Source organism: Apodemus sylvaticus, chromosome 8 (genome assembly GCF_947179515.1).
Source record: "Apodemus sylvaticus chromosome 8, mApoSyl1.1, whole genome shotgun sequence".
Taxonomy (NCBI): domain Eukaryota; kingdom Metazoa; phylum Chordata; class Mammalia; order Rodentia; family Muridae; genus Apodemus; species Apodemus sylvaticus.
This window is the reverse complement of record NC_067479.1, coordinates 91,651,793-91,671,566: the sequence shown is the minus strand read 5'-3', so window position 1 is coordinate 91,671,566 and position 19,774 is coordinate 91,651,793. Positions and strand designations below refer to the sequence as shown.

Here is a 19,774-nt window from a genome sequence, read left to right as displayed (position 1 = left end):
CAATGGTTCAGCTGGGAAGCCTTGGCATGATCCAAACCAGAGATCACGGTCAGACCAAAGGTGGAGGCAGAAGATATAGAACAAGGGGAGCTGATTTAAGATGGTTTAGAGGTGAAAATCAGCAGAACCCAGGGAGCAATTTGATATGAAAAGGTAAGGAAGTGAGACTCGAGGGGGCACTCAAAGGACACTAACATTGTTGCTTGAGATAGCCAGACACATGCCTAGGCTGCATCTCTGTGAGGTCAGACCTGCAAGCCTCCAGTCTGATCTTTCCAGTTACAGAGAGAACCACTCACCCAACAAGAAGACAATCTGGAGAAACTTCCAACATGGAAAAATATAAAGACAAGACAAAGTTTAGAAATACCTGGTAACAAGTAATGAAATCATAATTACACACATATAAACAAAAGGCAGGCAGATACACAGGCTGTCCCGTGTCACGGTTAAAGCTGACTTCACTGTACACGGTAGTATTTCTACCCTGTTTTAGTGTTTTGCCTGTAAAATACACAAAGCTATAAAGTGTATATCACACGGGTGTCTGTATGTTTTACAGCCATGCCATGTCTTAGATGAACACTTCCTGTCCGGTAGTATTTCATGAGACACAGCATTTTTAAACAATGGAAGAAATTTTAGTAAATATATCTTTCAATCCCCACCAGGAAAAACGTGGTGATCAGAGTGTGGTGATATCAATTGATTGCTTTAAGTTTCTAAATTATTATCTCCTTTAAAATTTTTATTATTGTCTAAAATAATGCATATGCCATTAAATGTTTACCAAACTAATGTGTGGGGTGGGGGAGAACGGCAGAGGGTTACTCGGATACTCTAAATGCCACCAGCATTGGCTAACTAAAATCAGAAATGCATGGAGGATAAGGAAACAGGAGTGTTGGTAGGAAGAGGTCCAGGGCCTCAACAAAATGAACCCAGAACTACAGGTGACACCCAAATGCTAACCAGGAACCAGGATGCCAAAGCCCCTCCCCCAAATTCCACCCTAAGAGAACATTAAATAAAAGCTAGAACAGCAAAAGTCTTCAGATGGGAGAATGTGCTAGTGTTCTGCACCACCCATCAGAGAACGCAATAAATAAGGTCATAAGAACTTCCCAGGCCAGATTCAGGGTGTGAAATATGCAATAAGACCCCTAAACTCAGGTCACACTCAAGGGCCCATCTTTATGTTCTTGTTTTAGCATGCCAATAGTTCATTAGGAACAATGTCAGAGTCGGGCTTCAGATCTCTAGTCCCTGCTTTGGAGTAGAGGATGACCTCACTTGGACTGTGTCTCTGCTTTCCCTCCTACCTCAGAAGATTTGCTCTTCTCACTAGCCGACACTCATTTAAACCTCAGGCCTTGTGTGCATGCTCTTTACCTGAAGTGTTCACCCTTCTTATATCTACATATGGGGTCACTTCTTTAACTCTTGGCTGGAATGTTATACATTCCTCATTTCCCAGGTCTTCTTCTCCCCTGTCCCCTTTCCTCCTAATGCACTCAGTACCCAGAAGAGCAAGAAGCCAACAGATTCCTTCATTCCTGCCTAGAACTGTGGCTAAAATCATTCAAATTACAGAGGACCCAGAGGGCTGTGCCAACATAGAATTTATTCTTCTTCATTCTTACACACCTACCTGGCTCTCTGGAGTTTAAAGTTCAGAGCCTTGTGCACACTAAACAAGCACTCGACATCTGAGCTATGTCTCCTGCCCCCATACTGGAATTCTCTTCTGCTAGAAATGGGGTAACCCCATCTTTAGATAGCTGAGGTGGGTTGTGTTCTATTTGTATTTGTGCTGGTAAAATTTTAGGTGCTGTGATAAAATATGTCCAGAACAACTTATAGAAGAACGAGTTTGTTTTGGCTCATGTTCTAGAATTATAAAAGCCATCATGGTGGAGACGCATGGGCAGCAGGAACAAGAGGCTAAGAGACCAAATCTTCAGTGTCGCACAGGAAGTAAAAGCAAAGCAGGACTAGGAAGAGGCCATGGATTCTCAAAGCCTGTCTCTAGTGACATACTCCCTTCATGCAGAGCCACACTTTATAAACATCCCCAAATACCATCAACATCTTGGGAGTAATTGTTCAAATGCCCAAGCCTATTGAATACATTTCTCATTGAAACCACTGGGCTATTTTCGAACTATTCTTGTAGAGCAGTTAATCAAAGCCAGGGTGTTATGAACACTAGACAAGCATTCTACAACAGAGAGCTATAACCTCAGCTTTAGCATGAGGTGTCTTTTGACAAGGAAGCACAGAAAACAAAAGGAATCAATACATTACTTAGGCTAGCAAAACTGTTCTCCTTAATTACTACGAAAAGTCAAAAAAAAAAAAAAAAGGATCCTAATCTCAAAGGCCAGCCTTCAGGTTGGGAAAGGAGAAAGCTTTCATCTCCATACAGTGGTTAAGTCAGGGTAAGATATCTTAATTTCTTAGGAAAATAGCTCTACGTAGGTTTGGATCAGAGCCAGCCTGGATTGGGAACCCTAAGCAACAATTGAGATCGACAATAGAGAAGCAAAACCATGCAGCCGTAGGAAGCAAGGATAACAAACACGTGTGTGCTTTAACTCCAACGGGCAAGTTCACAAAGCACTTCTGAAATTTATTTCACAGTTGAAATGTGTGTTTAGCTTCATTTTGTGGCTGCCTCTGCGGGTCTGCAGGCTATGTGTACAGGGTGTTATAAATACTTTTCAGGGGGTCCCTTCCTCCCACCCATGTACCCCAAACTATCAATCACATTGACCAAGTAGCTGTCAAAGTCTGTTCCGAGGGCCCTCTGTGGCCCAGACCAACTGTGTGCAAACCGCATGGCCACAGGAGCCATGCTGTTTGCTTCACAGCCTCCTCTTTCCTGTGGCCTCTGGCCTGGAGACTACATCAAGCCCCTTAACTTACGGGAAGCGCTTACCCACCTCCAGTGCATGGGCGTACAAGACCATATTTAGTTCACCCCTCCCAGAGGTTACTTCACCAAACCAGGTGAGGCCAGACATCAAATAAGCACAAAGAAAGGACTTTCTGTCCCAAGTATCTGTCTATACAAATTCAGTGGCTTTTTAAAGGCTAACACTTTGGTGCCTAAGTGTCAAATTATTCTGATGTTTAATTTAGAAGTAGAAAGCACAGCCAGTGAATTAAGAAAGCTATGATGTTTCGAGGCAAGAGAATAGAGAGCAGATATCCATGGATGCACAGATATCCATATGCATACATATATACCATATGTGCATGTGTGCTCAAACAATGAGGGCAGGCTCGCTGCCAAGCATTAAGAAAAGTTTTAAAAATTTATGACGCTGGGAAAAAGTATACAGAGCCATAAATCTTAGACTTGCCCTGCAATCAATGCTGAACTACCAGAACAGGCATGCAAATCTTTAATACAATGTAACGGGAGACATGGGGGGATTAACTAAAGATCTACAATTAGCAATGACTCTAACATGACTTATCAGAAAAGGACTGAATGTCTGATCGGCGCTGGGTCTCGCAATGAGGATGGTGAGAACAATGGCTCTGCTCACCCTTCTCTGAGCATGTCCCATGGACGAAGAACGGTGGCAATGGCTGGCCACTGAGATGCCAGGACATACATGAACCACTGAGGACACTGAGGACCGACACTGAGGTCGTTTTCTCCCCATTTTAAAGAGGAGTCGATCGGGGAAAAGCAAGTTTAGGAACCTTCAATGGTCTCCAGGGCAGAGTGATGGAAAGGAGAGTAGGTTCCAGGCCTGTCTGACCCCAGATTAAAAAATGAAAAGTGAGACTACCCCTCTTCAGTGGGGAGGGAGAGAAGAACAAAAAGCAGATCCAGACAAAGAAAGAGGACCAGCACAAACTTGGGGAGTTTCTGGAAAATTCTGGCCTCCATGGAGTTAGCATTGCCTGTGATGTTGACATGATTTTGGCAACGAATGGTTTTCATGTGGTTATAAATGACTTTGAATTTTTCACAGTATAGAGGCAGGAATTTGAAGACTTGGAAATCCAATCAGTGTATTATTTATATGATGCTTAGAAACTATATGTACTTCATTTCAAAATAAAATCATGTAGTCTGAGGGGAAAAGAGAGATAAGTTTACAAAATATGCCAGAACATTCTTATCTCTGCACACATCATCTCCATTCTAAGTAGGCATGGTAGGGGTGGAGGTTGTTACTTTACAGCACACACCACCTTTCTCCTCGTGGCCTTTTGAGAAATGCCTTTGGAGCCTCCTCCAGAATCTGGCACAATGCCCCAATAGGACATAAAGCCAGCCACATAACCTTACAGACATGATTTTCAGAGCCAATCTGTGGACCAAATTTGGAGATGCTGGGTTTTGGATAGAACAAGATGCAATGATAAGGGAGGCCTTTTTGTGGGTTTCAAGGTGGCTAGAGGGGTTCCAGAAAGCTTTTGGGTAACAAAGGTCTCGCTGGGAAATTAATACAGATTACAGAGGTGACAGGTAGCAAAGAGAGAGTGCTCATTCAGAGAACAGAGTGATCAGTACAAGCTTCATCCTGAGGATAAAGCTTAGGTGTGACCGTGGCACTTACAGAGGCTCCGCAATTACCTAAACTTACCAGCACAGAGCTGGTGCCCACCACAAACTTACTAAATGACAATGACCTTTGTATCAATTAATCTCTAGTGAAGTAGTGCAGAAGTCGATGCCCATGTAACAGTTATTGGTCCAAGGCCTAAACATGAACAGGGTGCCCTCGGGAGCTAGCACTGCTTAGAGAGAGGCAGATCTCCAGAGGCATACTCAAGCATCGACAAGCTCATCTCTGGTAGCAAATCTGTTCAAACCATACTCATGACAAAATCTAGACAGTGTGTATCTGACACTCAACCATCCATATATCCTATTGTTAAAACAACTATTAATTTTTTTGTTGTTGTTACATACAGGGTACTGAAAAAGATGCCGATTTAAAAAACTACCTTCTCACAGGGCGATCAGCACTGGGGGGTCTCTGTCAGAACCCATGCCCTCCTCCCCTTTCCCTCTGTTTCTTGCTATCACACAGTCTCTTAGTTCTTTCTCTCAGGACAGGCAGCACAGCCAGTGCTTGGAACTGCTATGCGAGCTTACTCACGACTGTGTCTACCCTGTGAATCATAGATTGCTTGCAAGCCTGCCAGGGGCTAAGGCTGTTCTGGAGCCAGGTAAGAGAGCCCTGCCTTCTAGAGGACAGGGGATGGAGTGTCCTCAGGCATCTTCTCACAGGAGGGGAGGCTAAATGTGCAAAGGACTGCATACTACTATAAGTGTGCAAAGAACTGTGTGCTATAAGTGTGCAAAGGACTGCAATTACAACCCTGCATGGTAGAAATGATATAACAATCTATGCAGAAACAGTAAAGTGTGCCCTGCTGATGTTGATGAAGGTTACCTACAGCTTTCGGAAAGACATAAAATGGGTCATACTAAACAAGTACCTTAAAACATAGAAGACTGAAGTTCAGGCCATTCTGTCTCATGCTGTCATAGCATGGCAAAGGGGTTATATTATATAACAGGTGATTTTTAAATTATTACATTTTCCACACCAATATCATAAGTAAATACCTGACTATTTTATTCAAATTCTTATATATTTAAACTTTAAAAAAATGAAGTTCTCATTAGGAAATGGGAAATGACTGTATAGTCCTAGTGCCATGTGTCCGGGTACAAATGGTATTTACTGACTCATACATAATGGGAGAAGGTGGCCATCAGAAGAGAAAGGACTCTAGGAGGAAACGTTTTCAGGGACTCTTCCCCAAAAGCGGAAGAAGCTGCTGTGGGTGGAAGATAACAAAAGCTTCCCTTAGAGTCCGCCCTGTGGTGCTCATTCAGCTGCCCCATCCCTCTGGACCCTCTCTTCTGACTTGTTATATGGCTTAATGGTGACTGTGGTGGTTTGAGTAGGCTTGACACCCATAGCCTTGTGTGTGAATGCTTGGACCACTGGAGGTAACACTATTAGGAAGTGCACCCTTACTGGAGTAGGTGTGGCCTTGTTGGAAGAAATGCGTCAGTCAGTCACTGTGGGGGTGGGCTTTGGAGTCTGCTGCTCAGACTCTGCCTAATATGGAGGAGAGTCTCCTGCCTGCCTTGGGATCAATATGTAGAACTCTCAGTTCCTTCTCCAGCTCCCCATCTGTGTGGATGCTGCCATGCTTCCTGACATGATAATGGAGTGAACCTTTCAAACTGTAAGCCAGACCCAATTAAATGTTATCCTTTGTAAGAGTTGCTTTGGTCATGGTCTCTCCTCATAGCAATAAATCCCTAAGACAATGATATCTGTCTACTACTGAGTGTGAAAGAGAAGCAAGAACACATGACGTCATGGAGGGGATTTCAATTAAAAAGCAATTCTCAAGCAAGTGCTCTGTGGGAAATAAGATTTGAGAAAGAAAATGTTCACAGAATCTGTAATGCCTGTTATGTATTCTCTAGATTCCAGAGTTCCTTAATCTCTGGGCTCCAACCTTATACTCTATTGTATGCATGGTAATTCTGGGTATTAGGGACTTGATTCAGGCAAGCCAGACCTACAGTCAAGTATAGCTTTAATTCCACTGAGGAAGAAAATGAGCTTTTAAGAGGAGTAAAAACCAAAGCTATCATCAAGCCAGGTTAAAGGAGGTGCCACTCGTTCACAAATTATAGCTCACTTTTGAGATGATACAGCAGGTGGTAGCCCTCCATATGAACACTGTCCTGGGGTTCACACATTAAGGCTTACCATTTTCTAATTTGCATAAGGATTCTTCATGGCCAAGAGAATACAACCAAACTCAAAACAAGTGCATTGGTAATGCTGGGATCTCCCCAGGCTTTATTTTCTTGGAAGACTGACAGACAGCCTAATGTGAGCCCAGTATGGCACTTTACAGGGCCAGAGAATAGTTCCAACCAAGTGAGAGCTAACGCTTGGCACAGAAAAGTCATCTAAACTTTTAAAAATATTTTTATCAACTCTTTAGAAATTTCACACATGCTTACAATGTATTTGATCATGCTCATCCCCCACTCCTTTGCATAAGTCCTCTTGAATCCACCATCCTACTCTCCAGTCCTCCTCCCAACTTCATGTGCTCTTATTTGTTCTTTTTCATAACCCACAGAATCCAGTTGTGCCTCCCATATACTTATGAGTGTGAGGCCATCTACTCTTCTCCACTGAATGACTCCATATAGTATGGGCCATACCCTTAAGCAAAGCTGACTCCCCTATCTCAGAAGCTACTAACCATCAATAACTTCACAGTTAGGGGTGTAGTTTATGAGCTACTCACCATGTTGGAATGTTGACTGGATGGCCCTTGCGCAGCAAACCACAGCCATTATGAGGTCATGAGAGTGGCCATCTTGTCATGTCCAGAAGACACTGCTTCACTCTGGTCCCCACCACCCCCAACTTCTGGCTCTTAGAATCTTTCCACTGCCATTTCTTCCATGGCCCTTTGAGCCTTGTGGAGAGAGTGGTTGATATAAATGCTCCATTATAGCTGACCACTTAACAGTCACTTCCTCTCTGCATTTTGACCAGGTGCAAGAGTCTGTGTTCACCACCATTCCGCTGTACAAAGAACTGAATATTTTAAAACTGAAATAGCTCACACATATTCTTCTAAAGCATTCATCAGATCTGGATTTGTGGTGTTGCCCAATGGGAGCTCAAGACCAAGAGCCAACGTGGACTCTAAAGGTGAGGAGTGACGGGGGGAAGGTGGCCTGCTCCTCACAAGCCTTCTCCATGTTCCTTCCACACCGGTTTTATTCTCGAGCTTCAGTTTCTTAAGAACCTTGTCAGATGTAAAACTGTCAATCATTCTACCAAAGATGTTTCCAGTCAGTAAGGAGGAACCTGAACACATTATCTTTCAGCAAAGACAACACTCTATGCGCCGTCACTGCAGCGTCTACTCCATCTAAAATTAAACTCACAGAACTTGTTCCGGATCTGTTATCATCATTGTGATTGCCTAGACTAGCACTGATTAAGTTAAAAAAAAAAAAAAAACTCTAATTTTGTGCAATGTTAATAGACGTTCTAGGGTGAAGACAAAGGCCTTTTTGTCAAGCGATTTGGAAAAATGTAGGATTAAAAAACATTAAATGGTTCTCTTGTCCTCAGGACTTCTCAGAGCCTTTAATATAGGATAGAGGGGGAATTTTTTTCCAAATTGCTTGACAAATGGAACCATTCTGATATTACTGTATCTCATACAACTATCACTTCGATAAACATGTTTTGAGAAATGCAAACCTAGATCGTATCAATCTGGTATTTGTCTCATTAGTCCATTTTCTGTTTTCCCACAGTTCGCTGTGACCCACACTGTTGGGGGGAAATAGTTCCTATTGACATAATGGCTTATTAAAATAATAGTCTACTTCACAATTACGTTTGAAAGCACATAGATCCTGCCCTTGAGAAATAAGTCACTAACCCTCGTTTGCAGCACAGTACTGTGTCGTTCCCACATTGTGTATCTTGTGTCCAGACTGTCATGGTTCTAATCTATCTTATGCCAAAAAGTAACAATTAAGGTGTTATTATAACCCATTGCTTGAGGGAAGAAAACATGCTGTGTCCACGAGTGCTGAAGAGGCCTCTTCAATGTGGCAGAGCCTGCCCTCCAAAAGGAAAGCTGAAAAAGCTCAGACTCAGGACATGCATAACCAAGCTGGTGAGATCTTCCTAGCCACCACCTTCCCTGCCCCACTCTCTTCAAGGCTTCCCTGACCTATTTGGCTGCATCTCTCCAGGTATCCTAGGAGTCACTTTACATAAAGTGTCATTTGGTTATGACATATGGTCATTCTTCAATAGTCCTCAGACCTGAGAATTTTAAAGAAGGAAGGGATTGTACCCCACTACAATTGATGAGATGAGAAAACAGAAGCTGTAAATGACAAAACTCATGTGTTCAAGCCTACATAGATCATTTGAAATGATGGTTACCCCAGAATGCAGCCCTGCTGCCTGCTTGAGCTCTCATTCCTCCCTTTTGGGATGGCCTGAGTCTCAAGGAGTTGGAACAACAGTGATTCCATTCACTACCATCGCAGAGACTCAATTTGCCCATCTGCAAATGGCTTCAAAGACAATAAAAACCTCTAGAAGTCTGTTGATAATATCAAACAAGTCAGTGTGGTTTTGATCAACTGGACTGGTTGTTGAATGCCTCTTTGTACTAAGAATAATGAAGCTGGTTTGGCAAGTCTAGAGATCAGCCATGGGTGTCAGCCATGCTTGTTAAACAAGAGGGCAGCATGTGTGTTGACTGGTTGCTAGGTATCTGGTGAAGAACAGAACAGATATTCACTCAGTACTACAGAACTCACTCCCCAACTGCCCTGAGTGTACCTTTCTAAAAGTTGCCTGGCCCAGGATCATAGCCACCAAGACCCAAGGACCTACCAATAGGATACAAAGGGATCACAGCCTTCAGTCTCAGATAAGATCAACTCCCTCCTAATAACTACTCCAGCTCCAGACAGTGGCAGAGGTCTCTGTTGTGACCATGCTGCAGCCTGAATTCTCCCTGAGCTCCATGCTGCCCCTCTCTAGCACACTACAACAAAGTTGCCACATGTTACTCTCAGAGTTGGTCTTTCCCAGAGAACTCCACAAGTGACATGACCCTTGACCTATCCCACTGCTCAGCAAGCAGTAGCATTTGCCATTTTTTTTGTTGTTGTTGAATCTGCCAAACAGTAAAATACTCATTTTCTATGAAAAGAAACATTGAGAGTTTCTTTGCAGATGACATCCTTTATGGATGAAGGAAACTGGCAAAGAGTAAAAATAACTGAAATCAGTTTTCATTGTCATTTAGAGAGTCCTAAACTTTGTAGGCTAAATTGACAACAGTTTTCTCCAGCACCAACTTATCACTTCTTGAGTTACTCTATGTTTAAAGACAAGCAAGAGCTGTAAAGATCAGTAGCAGATCCTGGTTTTAAAGTACAGATAACTTTCTGGGCATGGTGGTATATGCATGTAATTCTAGCACTTGAAAGGCTGAAGCAGGAGAACTGGGAGCAGTTCTATATAGCAAAACTTTGTCTCAGAACAAAAAGATGAAAAAAAAGAAGAGAAAAGAAATAAAAGAAAGAATAAATAAAAGTTTAAAACTGATGAAATTTGGTTTTTATTTCTCGTTATCCTAGGCCACCAATGTAAAATCAAGTGCTGAAGGATAGAGGGTTTGAGGGTTTTGATCAGTTACCTAGCATAGACTCACCTGCAAAGCCAGTGAGCATCACAGATAGCTCTTAGGGATGCCAAAGCACCTAGGATAAGGTCTCCTCTCTTCAAATAACTCCCTTTAGGCTCTTGCACAGGTTCCAGATTTTTGCTGGACCCTACTTCTTTCACCAACAAAACAAGCTTACATTTAAAAAAAGAAGAAAGAAGTCTAAGGCCTTTCCTAGTACGGAAAGCGTATGCTTGCTTAACCTTGCAGGTTTTTCCCCAGGCAGCATAAATAAGAAAGATGTAGAGGTAAAGTGTAACAGCAGAGAAAATGTTAAAGGTGTCGTAAATTCAAGTTACCCAATCCGCAAACGTGAATTACAGGAGAGACTATTAAATGAATGGGAACAGACTTTATAGCTATATTTTCCTTTTGCAAGGTTTCCAGATAAATCATTGCCTATGGCACTGACTGTCACTTCCTCAACCTGGAGTGTTCGAATGCGTAGTTTAGCAGTGCCTTGGACAAGCCATAAGTCAAAGGTAACATTTTTAGAAATTAACCATGTCTAGGCCTCTGCCTTGGGTCATGACATGCTGACATAACAGCATCTGTTAGGAAGTGGGTGTGGCATCAGGGTGACACTTACTGTGATTTGCAGGTCCCACCCCACCCCCACCCATCCGCTTCCAACTTCTGGTAGCAAGAAACATCATAGGACAAAGCTGCCATAATCACCCAGGCCTGGGAAAGGAGGTTTAAGTGGACTAGTGTTTTTTAAGCATGCTGAATTTGACTGCCCCCTAGAGGCTTCATGAACAGTATGCATGTGAGTTACACATTCTATCTCTGAGACAATATAATTATCTCTTGCCTTTCAAGTGCAGGTTCTTCAGCAATGCCTCCATTTATTCTACTGTAGAAACACTTGGGTCCATGCAGAATCCATGTCTAAGAAGATGATCTCAACACACACCTTCACTTTGTGTGTTGTCAGTTGATCTGTTTTGAGACAGGATCTCACTATGTCATCCTGGGTGGCCAGGAATTTGCTACATAGATCAGACTGACCTTGAACCCAGAGATCCACCTGCCTCTGACTCCTACTTCTATGTGTTGGGCTCGAAGGAGTATGCAACCTTGTCTGGTTTGCAAGCATATGTCATTAATGCCCCATAGCTGAGTGACTTTCCAAGTACAATTTCTTGTCTAGATGTTTTACTTAAGGTGACATTGTCTGCAGCATCTTTTGAGCCTGGGCCTGACCATGACAAGAACAACACTAAATCTTTCTCTTCAGAGGGATCTACAATTGTCAGAGAAGCCAGAGCATCTCACTTATAAAGAGAATCCAATCACACTTGCCCCCCACCCCCAGCCTCAAGGCCAAGGTAAAAACACAGAGCAGAGAACATGCACAAAACACTAGAAGAAAAGTGGGTTGCGGCTCTGTTACTAGCAACATGGAATACCAGTATTGACGCTAACACACATGAAAAAAAATAAATTAAAAGATGCCTGTTGATTATAGCCCCAACTCCAGGATTAACCTTGCCAGGTTAACATTTGAAGTAATCAAAATCAAGGCAGTCTCTAGAGAGCTAGGTATCCTCCTAACTCCAGAGAGGAGTGCACCCTGGAAGGGCCTGCTGACTGCTTTTCTGCACTCCATGGAATTCCAGGAGGATGGCTGCCTTTCTCTTAGACACTATAGTTCAGGAACCAAAAGATACACAAATACAATAACATCTCAAAGGGAATCCCATCCTCCCTTGGACGCTGCCTCTGGGACGAACAAGAGATTATTACATCATTAGAGCAAGTGTCTTCTTACCCCACTCCAAGCCTTGCCATTCCAGCAAACTCTACCCTCATGATAATGATGATTTCATTTGACAAATACATTGGATTAAATTCTGTGGGATCCTCAGCTTTTGGCAAACAAATGCTCTCTTTACCAAGGACTGCCAAAGAGCCATTCACAGAATGAAAACCAAAAACCCTGCAGGAAAGAGTGAGCCCCTGTGTCTCCAGGGGGTAATTTAGTAGGTAGATTAGGCGATACTTGATTAAGAGTAAACCTCCCTTTTCTATGGATATATACAGTGTTTGTACAGAAGGGCTGGATGAAGTGGAGGATTAGGTCACAAATCCACAGGAAAAAGCCAAGAGGACTCTTCTCAGAAGAAATACGCAAGTTACTCCACATTTAGAAAAACAGTCATACTTTATTGGGAGGAAAAAATGGAAAGTTAAAACGTCCACATTTAGCATGCAGGGGGACACACTTGGCCAAGAACTAGTAGTCCAAAACCCTGATCAAGGCATCTGACACCCAACAGCATAGTTTAGCCATGGTTTTCCTTCAAGAAAGAGACTGTCAAATGAGATTTTTCAAGACTGCCAATAAAGACCTGCTACAACAAAAGTCATTTGGAACTCATGGGGATTGTAGTGCTAAAGAAAACAAATGTCAGAATAAATCTCATAGAGATAGAGAGGGAGATATGGGGTCGGGGAGAGGTTTCTGTGGAAACCCTCAGTCCTCCTTTGCGCTGCTACTATCAAGCTAGCTGCCCTTCTCTTCTGCAGACACACAAGTACTTGAACACTTTCCATCATTTGAAATCATTAACAGTCCAGTTCACAGTGCAAGAATGTAAGGATTATTTACCCCCAAACCAAGGGGATAGCCTGAGTTCTATGCACCTCTGTACACTGAGACAGAAAAGTGCAAACCAGGCTGAACCCCTACAACAGGTTAAAGGACAATGGCATTAAATTCTAATGAAAGTTGGAACAGATGTAGATTCTCTTTTCAAGCTGAGTTGGGGTGACCTTTGTCATCTTTCCATATGTTGAAAAAGATGGCTGAAATGAAACCTCCCTAAATCACCTAGCACGGTGCCTACTAAACAGCCACGGAGAACTAGGAACTCGATAAATGCCTTTTGACAGTGATGAATCTCTGAACACCGGCTGGTCAGGTTCCCTCTAATGGCTGTGCTTGGGTAAGTATGCCATAATGTGGGAACACAGATCATGGCTGGGGTAACAGTTTTGAGCTTGAAGAATTAAAAGAGAAACAAATTTAAGTCAGTGACTTGGAGAGATGAACATTAAGACATAGATCTTAACATCGCTACTTACTCTCTGTGTACCTGCTCCGCAGAGACAACTCAGGCTTGGGAACACCATAATGAACTGTATGTTTGACAAACACTATGCATTTGGGGTCTACATTTGTTACACTTCCTCTACTAGTAGATTCCAACTCTAATTGGAAGAGCAAAGTTAAATGATCTCCCTTGGGGGGAAAATATGGATCTACAAGTTTACATACATTGGAAACTGAAATTACTTCTAACTGTTTGGTAATCTATTTGTTTTGTTTGTTGGTTTTAGTTCTTAGAATTGTGCTAGAAGATCAGTAGTAAATGGGAACATTCACTCGCTTTTTAAACGAATCACTGTGGGGTTTAATCACTGGTAGAGAAGAAACTTTACAGTTCCCTGGGAACCTATAATTTGGAAACGGAAGCACACAAGAACAGACTTTAGTTTTCAGGCAATAAATTGAAGAGAACTCTGCAGACATACAACAGAAAAGGAGCATAAAATATTGGCGTGTGTGTTTCTTAGAATGTTCGTTCATTAACTCGATATGCTGCACAGGGAAAAACGTAGCCAAAACCTACAAAGATGTCCACTGGGACTTCAAATTGGCATGTTTGTTCAGCAAGAAATGAGAGGTGGGGTGGGGGAAGCAGCCTATTCTGGTAAGGACAATTTAGTGTGAATCTCAAGAAAGATGCCTTGTTGAAAAGTCTCCATATGGGTCCTTACAAGACACACAGAAGCCTAAAGCCCCAAGGCCCAACATAAATACCAGGCTTCCATAATCTGTGTCCAGGGGAAAATTCTACAGAATTATATAATCACAGTCACTCATATCTACCCTCACACAGCTGAACATTAACTTGAAAAATGTGTGAATATTTCATCCTCCTTGTTCTAAAGGTGCTTTTGTAGAAATCTTCATCGACTCAACTGTAGAGCATTGAATGCAGACCACGCTCTACCTACGGATGGCTCATTGAGGTGAAATAGTCACCAAGTATCTGCTGGTGACTCCCCATGGCCACCATCTGCCCTGGTTAAAAACTCATTATCAGCCTCTCTGGAAAGAAGTGCTAGTTACTGAACTCCACAAGAGTGGCACCCATACTGGGCTCTTTCCTAAGCCTAATCTTGTGGTATGCATGGGGGGGGGTGAGTGGGGCTCACTCGAGTTCTCCATTTGGAGATAGAAGGAACAAGGGCTGGAGAGGTTATCTGCTTTACTCCAGTCCACAAAGGACCAGTATTTGGATGCTGATAGCTTCTTCCTAGCTCCATACCCTTCCCTTCCCACTCTTCTTGTCTATGAGATATGTAAAGTCAAATCAAGAATGCTCTCTTCCTACACATTATGAGTGATCTCCTTTGAGACACAAAGTATTTTCCAGATCAAAAGAACACCTCCAGATGAATACTAAACTATTACCACTTCTTAATGGACACAAAAAGGTAGGTATGGTCCATTCTAATTATTTCTTTTTCTTTTTAAAAAAAAGAGTTATATATTTTACATATGTGAGTACACCGTAGCTGTTTTCAGACACACCAGAAGAGGGCATCAGATCTCATTACAGATGGTTGGGAACTACCATGTGGTTGTTGGGATTTGAACTCAGGACCTTCGGAAGAGCAGTTGGTGTTCTTAACTGCTGAGCCATCTCTAATTATTTCTTAATACCAAGAGAATCCAGTGGGATAAAAGTACAAGCAGATCATAAAACAATGAGTAATTCACATACAGATGTGAAAACTCACACTATGCCTTACCTGGGACAATCAGAATGCCTCACGGCTCAGTTGAGAGTGATGCTCGCCTGGGTTTGGTGACCTGTACTCCTTAGATGAGGCAAGAGTTCCTGAATGCTGTACAGTCACCCTCCCTGCCCATTAAATACACACACAAAGGCCAACTACAGCTGAAATCTTTCATCGTATTGGCTCTGTCATTTTCCTTATAATTTAGAACTATTTCTTAAAAACTTATTTCTTAACATACCAAAGGGCTAGCTAGCCTCAGTTTTTCAGTCTTCCTGGTATCTTCCCATAAGCAGAGTGAGTTCTCCAATCTACGAGTCAGCCATGTGCCTTGCTTTGACCAATGAAGTGCAGTGGAACTAACACTGTCAGGTCAAGACAAGGCCTATGAGCTCTTTTGGTTTCTCTCTTCTGTCTCTGCTGCTGCCAGAGTTTTCCGGGTCACTGACACCTCTCAGCCTGAGCCTCATAATGAACACTTGTAGGACAGTTATCCCTACAAATGTGTACCGAGTAGGGCAGGGGCCCAGCAAAGCCAACCCAGAGCAGCAAAGCCTCTTAGTCAGCATGCAAGTCAAGTATAGAATGATAAACTTCAACGGCTTTGAAGCTCCCAGTTAGGAGATGATTGTTACAAGGCTGTTACTAACTCCTTTCTACCAAAATTACAAATAACTCTGAAGGAACCTAGCATCACCATTTTTCCCCTAACATGCAAATTAATTTCTTGGTTGTGTTACTAAGCTGGACCCCGAAGGCAGTTGCTATTCTTGCCAGGAAATTATAAGAAGAAACAAAGGATGCCATGTGTCCCATCTAGCCTTGACCTAGAGGCTCCAGTTTGTGCCCCTTACCATTGTATCCTATAGGGAGCAGAGGAAGCCGGAGTGACTGAGGTCCAGAGTGAACCTGTGCTGTTGACATAGGCACGGCCATTTGCAGGAGCCCATGCTCAGAGAGGCATGGCACAGCCTTCCCTTGGAGACATATGAATGTTGACAAAAAATATTAACCATAGTCTTCTCCTCCTGAATATTTATGGCCCGGAGACTACTCTCCTACAGAGACTGCTCTTGCCAAAATTAACTAAACCTGTCTCTTCCATTCAACTGTGTACCATAAGCCCCGCCTTTTTGTTTATCTGTATTTAATAACCCTGCCTCCTTGTCCAGCTGTACGCAATAATCCTGCCACCATGTCCAACTCTATTTAATAAACACAGTGAGTCTCCAGGATGCTGCAGCTTCACCAACAGAGAGCCCAGGTCATCTGATCCCAGCTGTCTGTCCATGTGTTCATCTGTCTGTCTTCATTCTTTAGACACCCCAGTCAGATCCATCCCTGGAGCCATCCTGGACATAGCAGTGTCCTTGTTTAAATAGTAAATAAAATAGAAACTCTTTAATTTCGTCATTAATTTTTATTTATCTCTTTCAGTTCAGCATATCCATATCTTTCTCCCTGCCCCCACCACATCTTTTTTTTTTTTATCTCCTCTCCACTTCCTCCTTTCTTCTCTTTAATGGACTGTCTCTATGTAGACCAGACTGGGGACTTCTGATCATCATGTCTCAGTGCTCCAGTGCCATAGTTACCCCTCCACCCCCAGGAAGTTATTACTATTGGAGCACATGCTTCTAATATATTTCTACATGCCACATCTATTTGGTTGGGTAACATCAAGAACTCAAGGCACCAAATCATCACAAACCACAGTGTAAAACAAAATCAGATTAGCCAGATTAGTGGGTGCCATGCTTTCAACTACCCCCTATCCAAACAACCAAACCAATCCTATCTGAAACTTAAAGGGTTTAACAGACTAACATATAAACAGAAAGTACTTAATAGAACACTAATATTAAAAATGAAGAACATCTAGAAAATTTCATTCTCTGAAGGCAGCAATTCCTGCATCTTAGCACATCTGCTGAAAATTCAGGCAAGTGGGAGATTCACTCCCTATTAACCTTAACCAGAGACATTTCCATCTAAATTAATTGTGACTACTTTTTATTGCATTTCAAATGTTATCCTTTATTTGGGGTGGTCAGGAATGCAACTGAGCAATTCCAGATCATGTTATCTTTTATGAACTGGTCTACGAGGTAGTTATCAAGGCCCCTTAAGAAAATAGTGCTATACAAAAGTTCATGGGCCAAAATAAGACATTAATTTCTATAACTAGCCATGTTCTGAAAAAAAAGGAAAAAAAAAATGCTGCACAGAGAAAAGATAAAACCTTTGATGCTCAAAGCACACCAGCAAACAGCTATGAGAATACTCTGCATATACCACATAACTCTTTATTGTAAGTGTTTGTGTGTACATGTACATGTGTACATGTACATGCATACGTGGTGCACAGAAGCATAGAGACCTGCAGGAATTGGGCATGTCTGTCCCCCATGTGGGTCTCAGGAACTAACCTCTGGTTGCCAGCCTCAGCAGCAAGAGCCCTTACCCTCTGAGCCACCTCCCTTACCCTAAGTAAATGATTTTTCATCTCTTCTAGTTATCTCACAGTCAATTGTCACCATTTATTACAAGCCCAGCCTGTGCCAAAAGTAACCCAAAACTCTTTATAAGCACCAACTTGGCCCTAACAGAACTCTAAAGTGGAAGCAATCATTTCTGCTTTTCAGATGAGGAGACTGAGGCTTTGTGATGCTAAAGTGATCATTTCAGGAATTCTTGGTTCATATATTGGGAAGCTTGGAATGAAATCCAACTGAGGAATAACAACAGTAATTCCCTCAATGGGAACTTTCAGTCCGAGCACACAGTGATCCATGATTTATGCTCAGACTGTTCCTGTCAACCTGTCAGCTTCTCTGATGGTCCTTATGCTGCGGGTCGGTGGGAGGGGGCAGTCTCTGTTGTTCACTTCGGCCCCCTCAAGTGCACTGAGGCCAAAGTCCATATAGCCCATGAAGAGTCTACCATATCATGGCTCCCTGCCATCCCAGTTCTACAGAATTCTCATCTCAGGAGAGTTAGACTTGAGCTAAGTCTCTTTTCTGCTGCCTACTAACTAGGATGCACGTTGTTTTCCTTACTTGGAACCTTCTTTGCACACACAGAATGGGGTTTATTCTCACTCATCTATCACATATGAAAATAAAACCCTCTGATAATTATTTTCCCCCGACCCCTTCAGTCAGCAGGATGTATTTCTATCCTGTATGATGTCACCTTCTCCCCTTTTAGTTGAGGGATCTAGTTGAAACTCAGCACTTCTCCTAGGGTCTAAGTCAACCAACAACCTGATCACGGCCTGCCAACACGCACGTCCTATCCTTGAATGCATGCTATGCCTACTAGATAGACATCCTGCTCCTTCTGAGGGACTGTGTGCCACGAAGGCAGACTGGCTTCAAACCATCATCTGTCCAGGGACTTCTTAAACACTTTAAGCCAAAGGATTGAGGTGGATGGAAGAAGAGAGCAAAGCCTCTCTAGAGGAACAGAAGTAGAAGGTAAAGCCTTCCTGCAGGAGAAAGGAAGCAGAGGGGAAACGCCCCTGTTGTGAGAAGATAGAAATCCAGTGCAAAGTATTCCTGGTGGAAAATGGAAGCAGAAAGGAAAGCTGCCCTGTGTGGGGTGAGGGGTGGAAGGGGAAATCACAGCACCCTGTAGGGAGATGTAAACAGAGATCAGAGTATCCATGCAGAGGGATTCAAATGGAAGCAACGGCTGCACTGCTATTGGGATGTCTGAATCCAATTGGGCTGTCCTTGCATGGAGCCTGTGCAGTTAACCCAAAAGACTTCTGCTTTTTTTTTTTTTTTTTTTTTACTTCAAATAAAGCTGTGCTGTCTTGATTCACAGGTCAGGGAGTGCACAGTATAAACAGGGTGACAGCTAACAGACGTGAGGTAGCATAGCCTGGAGCACTGAAGCAGTGAGTGAAGGCACCCGCCACTGCCATGTTCCTCGACATTTGTGGTAGACAGGAGTAGTCCTTCAGAACCTTTCTGTGATTTCCAGTTACACCACATGTAAAATCACCAACATTTTTGTGTGGAATAAATGTCATGAGGGAAAAAAATGACATCTAAAAAGAAAAAAAAATCAAGGTGTTCTTCACTTTGGTTTTACCTTAGTTTTAGTTACTATCTCATTCTTTAGACTTCAATCTGACATCTATGATGGACCAAAAATTAAAAGCCCAAATCTCTGACATGACCTGTCAAGAGTATTGGAGAACCCATGGGCATAATTTAGCAAGCACCCACATTAAAGTGGGTCCAGAATTAGAAAGAACATCCATTTCTAGTTGTACTGTCAAGTCTAGATCAAGCATCTAGGCAAAGGACAGTTAACTTAGAACCACCAAAGCCTGCCTGGGAAACAGACAAAGTAACTAACATGAATCTCCATCTGTGATGTGATACAGCCTTTCCTTGTATCCCTTTTCAGAATAATTATTCATTTCTCTTTTGGTCAATTAAAAGGATGAACTATGAGTACACACCGAAATTATCTACTTCTATCTCCAAGGAGGGAAACTAATATATAACTGTAGTAAGACACTAACTAATAAGCAGAATTTAACATGAACTCAGGCCAAGTTGAACTCAAATTGCTCTGTTTAAATACAGGACTGGAGTAAATAAAAGCACTTCAAAGCCAATGTCCTGTTTCAACTTGAATGTTTTATTGA

General features: G+C 42.5%; 1 protein-coding gene across 1 annotated transcript in view; it reads right to left on the bottom strand.

Moving 5' to 3' along the window:
* The window catches only part of Erc2 (ELKS/RAB6-interacting/CAST family member 2), an 841,184-nt gene that overhangs the window by 377,433 nt on the left and 443,977 nt on the right, over nt 1-19,774 (bottom strand).